The sequence below is a fragment of the Pipistrellus kuhlii genome, unplaced genomic scaffold (assembly GCF_014108245.1).
Source record: "Pipistrellus kuhlii isolate mPipKuh1 unplaced genomic scaffold, mPipKuh1.p scaffold_m20_p_18, whole genome shotgun sequence".
Classification (NCBI taxonomy): Eukaryota; Metazoa; Chordata; class Mammalia; order Chiroptera; family Vespertilionidae; genus Pipistrellus; species Pipistrellus kuhlii.
Window position 1 is genome coordinate 23,969,023 of NW_023425493.1, and position 6,952 is coordinate 23,975,974.

At 46.8% G+C, this 6,952-nt stretch overlaps 1 protein-coding gene across 4 annotated transcripts in view; it reads left to right on the forward strand.

Annotated features, from left to right (window-relative positions):
- The first annotated feature begins 6,260 nt into the window (after positions 1–6,260).
- ARHGEF11 (Rho guanine nucleotide exchange factor 11) overlaps positions 6,261–6,952 on the forward strand; it is an 80,047-nt gene continuing 79,355 nt past the window's right edge. For all 4 annotated transcript variants that reach the window (XM_045583258.1, XM_045583259.1, XM_045583260.1 and 1 more), the window contains exon 1: positions 6,261–6,952. This exon is cut by the window's right edge and continues 133 nt beyond it. The gene's annotated coding sequence lies outside the window, so the exon portion shown is untranslated.

A 6,952-nucleotide genomic window follows, 5' to 3' on the forward strand; every position in this document is an offset into this window, starting at 1 on the left:
TAAATGTGAATTTGACTGAATTCACCAAAAAAGAGGCACAGAATAGCAGGTTGGTTCAAAAAACAAAATCCAACCATATGCTGCCTTCAGGAGACACATCTAAGCTGCGAAGACAAAGATAGATTCAAAGTGAAAGGGTGAAATAGCGCCCACAGAAAAGCAGGTGTAACCATACTCATATCTGACAAAATAGATTTCAAGATAAAAAAAAGGTAACGAGACAAAAATTAACATTTTCTAATGATAAAAATGATACTACATTAAGAAGATATAACACTTCTTTTTAAAAAAAATAATCTTTATTGTTCATATTATTACAAATGTTCCTCTTCCCCTCCCCCCCTTCTATTGCTCCCGTCCACCAGGTTCCCACCCCACCCTCTACCCTTTCCCCACCCCCCATTGTCCTCATCCATAGGTGAACAGTTTATGTTCTTAATATATATGCACCCAACTAGGGAACAGTATAGTATTGCCTGGCCATGTGGCCCAGTGGTTGAAGGTCAACCCAACTATGATTATGTTTTGGCCTATTTCTCCTCTAATTCTGTTAGTAGTTGCTTTATATATTTCAGTGTTTCTATCTCTCTATCTGTCTCTCTCTCTCTCTCTCTCTCTCTCTCAAAGCAATAAAAGCATATTAAAAAACAAAGAAACAAAAGACATCATGGGATTGGCAGAAAAACAGACCTATAGATCATTGGAACAGAACTGAGAGCCCAGATATCAAAACATATGTATACGGGCAGATTATTTTTGACAAAGGAACCAGAAACACACAATGGAGTAAAGAAAGGCTCTTCAATACATGGCGCTGGTAAAATTGGAAAGCCACATGCAGAAGAATGAAACTAGATTATAGTTTGTCCTTTTGTACAAAAAAATTAATTCAAAATGTCTCAAAGACTTGAATATGTGATCTGAAACAATAAAGGACATAGAAGAAAGCATAAGTACTAAACTAATGGTCCTTCGTCATAGAGAACATATTATGAACTTGAACCCAAAGATGAGGAAAGTAAAGGCAAAAATAAATGCGACTTATATCAAACTAAAAAGCTTCCGCACAGCAAAAGAAACCAAAAACAAAACAAAGAGGCAGCCCACGGTGTGGGAGATGTTTGCAAACAATAGTTCAGCGAAGGTTTAATATCCAAAATATACAAAGAACTCATAAAACTCAACAGCAAACAAACAATCCAGTTGAAAAACGGGCAGAGGATTGGAACAGACACCTCTCCCAAAAAGACACGCTAACAGCCGACAGAGATATGAAAGGTTGTTCAACCTCACTAGCAATTAGGGAAATGCAGATAAAAACTATAATGAGAAACCACCTCACACCGGTTAGAATAGCTATGATCAACAAGACAAGTAATAACCGGTGTCGGAGAGGTTGTGGAGAAAAGGGAACCCTCACTCACTGCTGGTGGGAATGGAGATTGGGACAGCTGCTGTGAAAAAAAGGTCTGGAGGTTCTTCAAAAAATTACGAATAGAGTTACCATGTGACCCAGCAATCCCTCTTCTAGGCATGTACTGAAAAACTAAAAAAACGTGTATTTGCAAACATATATGCACCCCTATGTTCATTTAAGCATTATTCACAATGGCCAAGACAACAGAGGTGACCTTCAATAGAGGGTTGGATTAAGATGTACTACATAGCCTTAGCTGGTTTGGCTCAGTGGATAGAGTGTCGGCCTGTGGACTGGAGGATCCTGGGTTTGATTCTGGTCAAGGGCACAAGCCCAGATTATGGGCTAGATCTCCCAATGGGTGGCATGTAGGAGGCAGCTGATCAATGATTTTCTTTTATCATTGATGTTTCTATTGCTCTCTTCCTCTCCCTTCCTCTCTGAAATCAATTAATACACACACACACACACACACACACACACACACACACACGTGATACATATACACAATGGAATACTACTCAGTCGTAAGAAAAGATGAAATACTGCCATTTGTGACAATACGGATGGACCTTGAGAATGTTAGCTAAGTGAAATAAGTCAGGCAGAAAAAGTTAAGAATCATATATGGGATATAAAACTGAAACTCACTGACACAACAGCAGTGTGGTGGTAGCCAGAGGGAATGGGGTAGAGGGTTGGGAAGGGTAGGGTCTAATATATGGTGATGGGAAATGATTTGACTTTGGGTGGCAGGCACACAGTGCAATACACAAATCTGTAACAGAAATCCACACCTGAAATCTATACGATCCTGTTAACCAATGTCACCCCAATAAATTTAGTTTAAAAAAATAATTTAAAAAATTAAAAATGCAGTATCTGCAAAACACAATAAATCGAGGTGCAATAAAACAAAATATGCCTGTACTTCATATTAAAATTTTATTGGGAACCCAACAGGTTGAATGAACAGAATATTCTGAGTGACAATAAAATAATGTCTGTAACCCAGGCTTAATATTCTAGCTACCTAGAAGCATTCTGGAGAAATCTAAATCAGCTACAAAATAAACCACAAAGCATTCTCAGCCTTAGGATTAAACGATAATTAAGCAAGCTTTTCCACATCATTTTTCCAACTGATGAAAGTTAAAGAAAGAAGGTGAAGGATCTCCAAGAAACAGGAGCACTGTTCCTCCAGTCGTGACTATTTTGCCAGGCCTATCCCCTAACTCAGTGATCTGCAAACTCATTCGTCAACAGAGCCAAATATCAACAGTACAACACTGAAATTTCTTGTGAGAGCCGAAAACCGACTTCTGCGCATGGGCCATGAAGTTTCAATCGCACTGTACGTGCACTCCCAGACATGATATTTTGTGGAAGAGCCACACTCAAGGGGCCAAAGAGCCGCATGTGGCTGGTGAGCTGCAATTGCACGCCAGGAGAGTGACTAAATAACTGCAACCTGAAGTCCGGTTTTCTATAAAATACACATGTTTGGGGATATTTACCAATCTGTCCCAGCAAATAAAAGTTGGCCATACCTGTTTTTTTCTTTTGCTTCTCACACTTATCATAAAAATGAGAAGGTATGCATTCCATCAACTAATGGGATTTCATGCAAATCACCTAAGATTCTTCTTTGCCATTGATTCCTGAGTGTGAATGAATTAACAACTAATGACCCTAAGGACTAATGTCTTACCACAGGATGTTGAGCAGAGAAAAAGATTCATTTGTGAAGAATTCTGTGGCAAAAAAAAAAAAAAAAAAGTTAAAAGGACTATGTCAATTCAAAATCACTTCTTAACATTTATCCTGATTTTCCTGCCCAGGACTATAGTTGACAGAGGCCAGGCTTGACCTTAAAGAATCCTTAGGTAACAAAGCTAGGAAAGTATACAGCCCAAAACAAATGCACTCAGTTCTTTGGACTCCTTGTCTAGTGCTCTTCCCATTAGCCAATAGCTGCTCCGAAATTCCTACCCATGTAGTCTGTGATGGGAACAATATAATCTTCCTTCTCCCTTAGCTTGAGACTTGCAATTTGCTTACATAGCCAGCTAATGTCAGGGAACTCTATCCCGCTAAAGCCACCCCATCCCCTAGGCTGCAAAGTGGAGTGTACGAAGAAATGCACTCATGTTCCTGAGGAAAGTATTTAAGAATGCATTTATAATTGTATTTACCTATAGTAAAAGCAATTAGCTTTATTAACACTGACCAAGCAGCTTTCTGGGTCACCACTTTAGAAGCCATCTGCCACTGAAACCGGTTTGGCTCAGTGGATAGAGCGTCCGCCCGCGGACTGAAGGGTCCCGGTTTGATTCCGGTCAAGGGCATGTGCCTTGGTTGTGGGCACATCCCCAGTGTGTGTGTGGTGGGGGGTGCAAGAGGCAGCTGATCGATGATTCTCTCTCATCGATGTTTCTAACTCTCTATCCCTCTCTCTTTCTCTCTGTACAAAATCAATAAAATATATTTTTTAAAAATTATTTAGAAGCCATCTGTCTCTTGCAATTTCCCCAGGAAAATTGTGAGATTTTCCCAGGAACCAGTGGAAATGCCATGCACAGATATTCATTTTCTTCATAATGCTTGCTCATCCACTGGGCAAAATTAAGCCTATTAATTGCTACAAACTTTACAGGTCAAGACAGGGAGCATGACCATGAAAATCTCGGTTCTACAGAAATTCATTGGTTATCTCCTGGGGAAGGGGCTCAAAAGAGATATTGAGCATAAAGGAGAGACAGGTTTTTATTTTACAACCAGGGGCCCAGTGCACGAATTCGTGCACCTTGAAAAGGACCGTGGGCCTCCAGGCTGCGGTAGGCACAGGGGCGAATATGGCACCCATGCTCACCTGCTCCACCATCCCACCCAAGCCAAGCCCGCCATGTTCCGAACATGCTCCCTGGTGGTCAGTGCATGTCATAGCAACCAGTTGTTTGGTTGTTCCGGTTGTTCTGCTCTTTGGTCTATTTGCATATTAGCCTTTTATTATATAGGATAGTTTATTGATTTTTAGAGAGAGAAAGGGAGAAGAGAGAAATGGCTATGAGAGTGTAAGATAGGTAGGCTGCCTCCTGCAGGCTTCCTCCCGCCCCTCCCCGCCCACCAAATCAACCAAGTGAAGGTCTCTTTCCCCAAAGCTGCTGGGTGTTAGACGTGGGGAGAGCCCCCAAAATGGGAGGAAACAAAGACCTCCTGACTCCCAGGAAGGAGGTGAGACAAGTTAAAAAAAAAAAAAAATATATATATATATATATATATATATATATATATATATATATATATATATATATATATATATATATATATACTTTTACTTATTCCAGAGTGGAAGGGAGAGGGAGAGATAGAAACATCATCAATGATGAGAGTCATTGATTGGTTGCCTCTTGCATGCCCCCTACTGGGGCTCAAACCCACAACCGGGCCTGTGCCCTTGATCAAAATCGACCCCGGGACCCTTCCCTCCTCAGGCCGATGCTCTATCCACTGAGCCAAACCAGCTATGGGCCGTGACAGATTTTTGAAAAATAAGATGAAAATAGAGGTGGAGACTGGGTGAGCAGTGGCGGTGGGAGCGCAGGGTGATGCTGAGGGACGCAGAGGCAGGACCGGGACCGGGACCGGGACCAGGGGGAGTGGGCCTGGGCCCAGCGGGGGCGGCACACAGGTCGGGTCTCGGGCTCAGGGCAGGAAAGGGGGCACCTCGGCCGCGGGAGGGGGCGGCGGGGCGGTGAAGGCGGCGGGGTCCGGGCCGGGGTCGCCGGCGGGGCGGGGCGGGGCGGAGTGGACGGGGCGAAGCGTCGGAAGCCGTGACACCGGGACCCGCTAGGCCGCGCCGGCCACTGTGGGCCGCGGAGGGGCGGGCGCGGGCGCGGGGTCGCCGGGCAGAGCGCGCAGGGACCGGCCCAGCGGCGGGCGGCGGGGCGCGCGGTAGCCGCGGCCGCAGGCCCCGCGGAGGGAACGGCGGGCGGCCGGCGGGCCGAGCCGGGTCCGGTCGCGGCGCCGGGGGCCAGGCCGGCGGCCGCGCGGAGGAGGCGGAGGAGGCGGAGGAGGGAGGAGGGGAGGGGAGGCGGGGGAGGAGGAGCCTGCGGCCCCGCCCCCGCCGGAGCGAGGGAAGGAGAAAGGCTGCGGGGCTGGAGGGCGCGGAGGGGGCGGCGGGCTGGGCCTGCGCCGAGCCCGCGGGGAAGGGGCCCGGAAGGAGGCGAGGTTGAGGGAGCGCAGCCGCGACGCCGGGAGCCGGACGCCCACCCGAGCCGGACGCCTCCTGCCGCCGCCGCCGCCGCCGCCGCCTTCCCGGCCGCAGCCGAGCGGGAGCCGCGGCGCCCAGGCCGAGCGCGGCGGGGGCGCGGGGCGAGCGGGGCCGGAGGCCGCCGCCGGGCTGCGCGCTGAGGCCGGGAGAAGCCGGCGGCCGGTTCTCCGGGAGGAAAGCCCCCCGGACCCAGCTCCGCGGTAATCGCCCCCGGGCCGCAGGCTCCGGGCGCTGGTCCGGCGGGCGCGGGGAGCGGAGGCAGCGGCCGGCGGGAGCCGCGGAGGCCGGTTCATGGAGGCGGAGGCCGCGGACCGGCCCGGAGCCTGGACGCGGACCGGCGGCGCCGCACACCCCGCGCAGGGCATGGCGTCCAGGAGGCCGAACCCGGGCTGGGTCTGAGGAGCAGGCTGGGCAGCTGGAAAAAAAAAAAAAAGAACCCTGCAAGTTTCAAGGAAAAAAGGAAAAGGAGAGAAGGTTTTTTTCCTTCTGGTTGGTGGCTTATTGCTACCATCGCAAAGGTAAAAAGCATTGCATTTCAGGTGTTTTTTAAAAAAAAAATTTTTCCCCTGGTGCGATTGGCTTCACTTGAAGAATTTCAGAACCTTTCATGTAAAAGCTTTTTTTTTTTTTTTTTTTTTTCCTTCTGGAAAAAAAGGAAATTCATCATTTTGATTCCAGGGTTATACTGGACTTGGAAGGAGTGCTTTTGTTTACATACTATTGTATGGTTTAAATTTTTTTTCCCTTTTTCTCTTTTTCTTTTTTTGCTGTGCAAATCAGCTGGAAGGTATTTTTTTTTTCCAAGTGCCAATTCGGATTTATTCATTTTCCTTCCCCCTCGCCCTCCTCCCCTTTTCTCAAATGAATCTGTTGTCGTTTTAAGCATTGAAGAACGCAGAATTTCCCCCCTCTTGGAGCTGGAAGCTCTTGCCCACAGGACAGCTGGGAAAACTGGATTAAAAGGATGGTTTTTATCTGTGTTTTGTAGTAAGATTGATATTTTTGAGGGCATATTCTTTGTGTTTCGTGTTTTTTTTTTGTTGTTGTTGTTTTTTAGCCTATAGCGCTAACCTTTTAGAGATTTGTGGTTGAGTTTTTGGTTTCTAAGGTCATAGTTTTTCCTTTTTCTTTTTTTTTTCTTTTTAAGAAGGGGAGGGGAAAAGGGGACTGAGAAAGCAGACCATGTTCACTGGTAAAGTAGAAGGGAGCTTCAGTTACTAGGGTCCTGAGAGCCGGAGAAGAAGAATTCCGTCTTCAAGTTG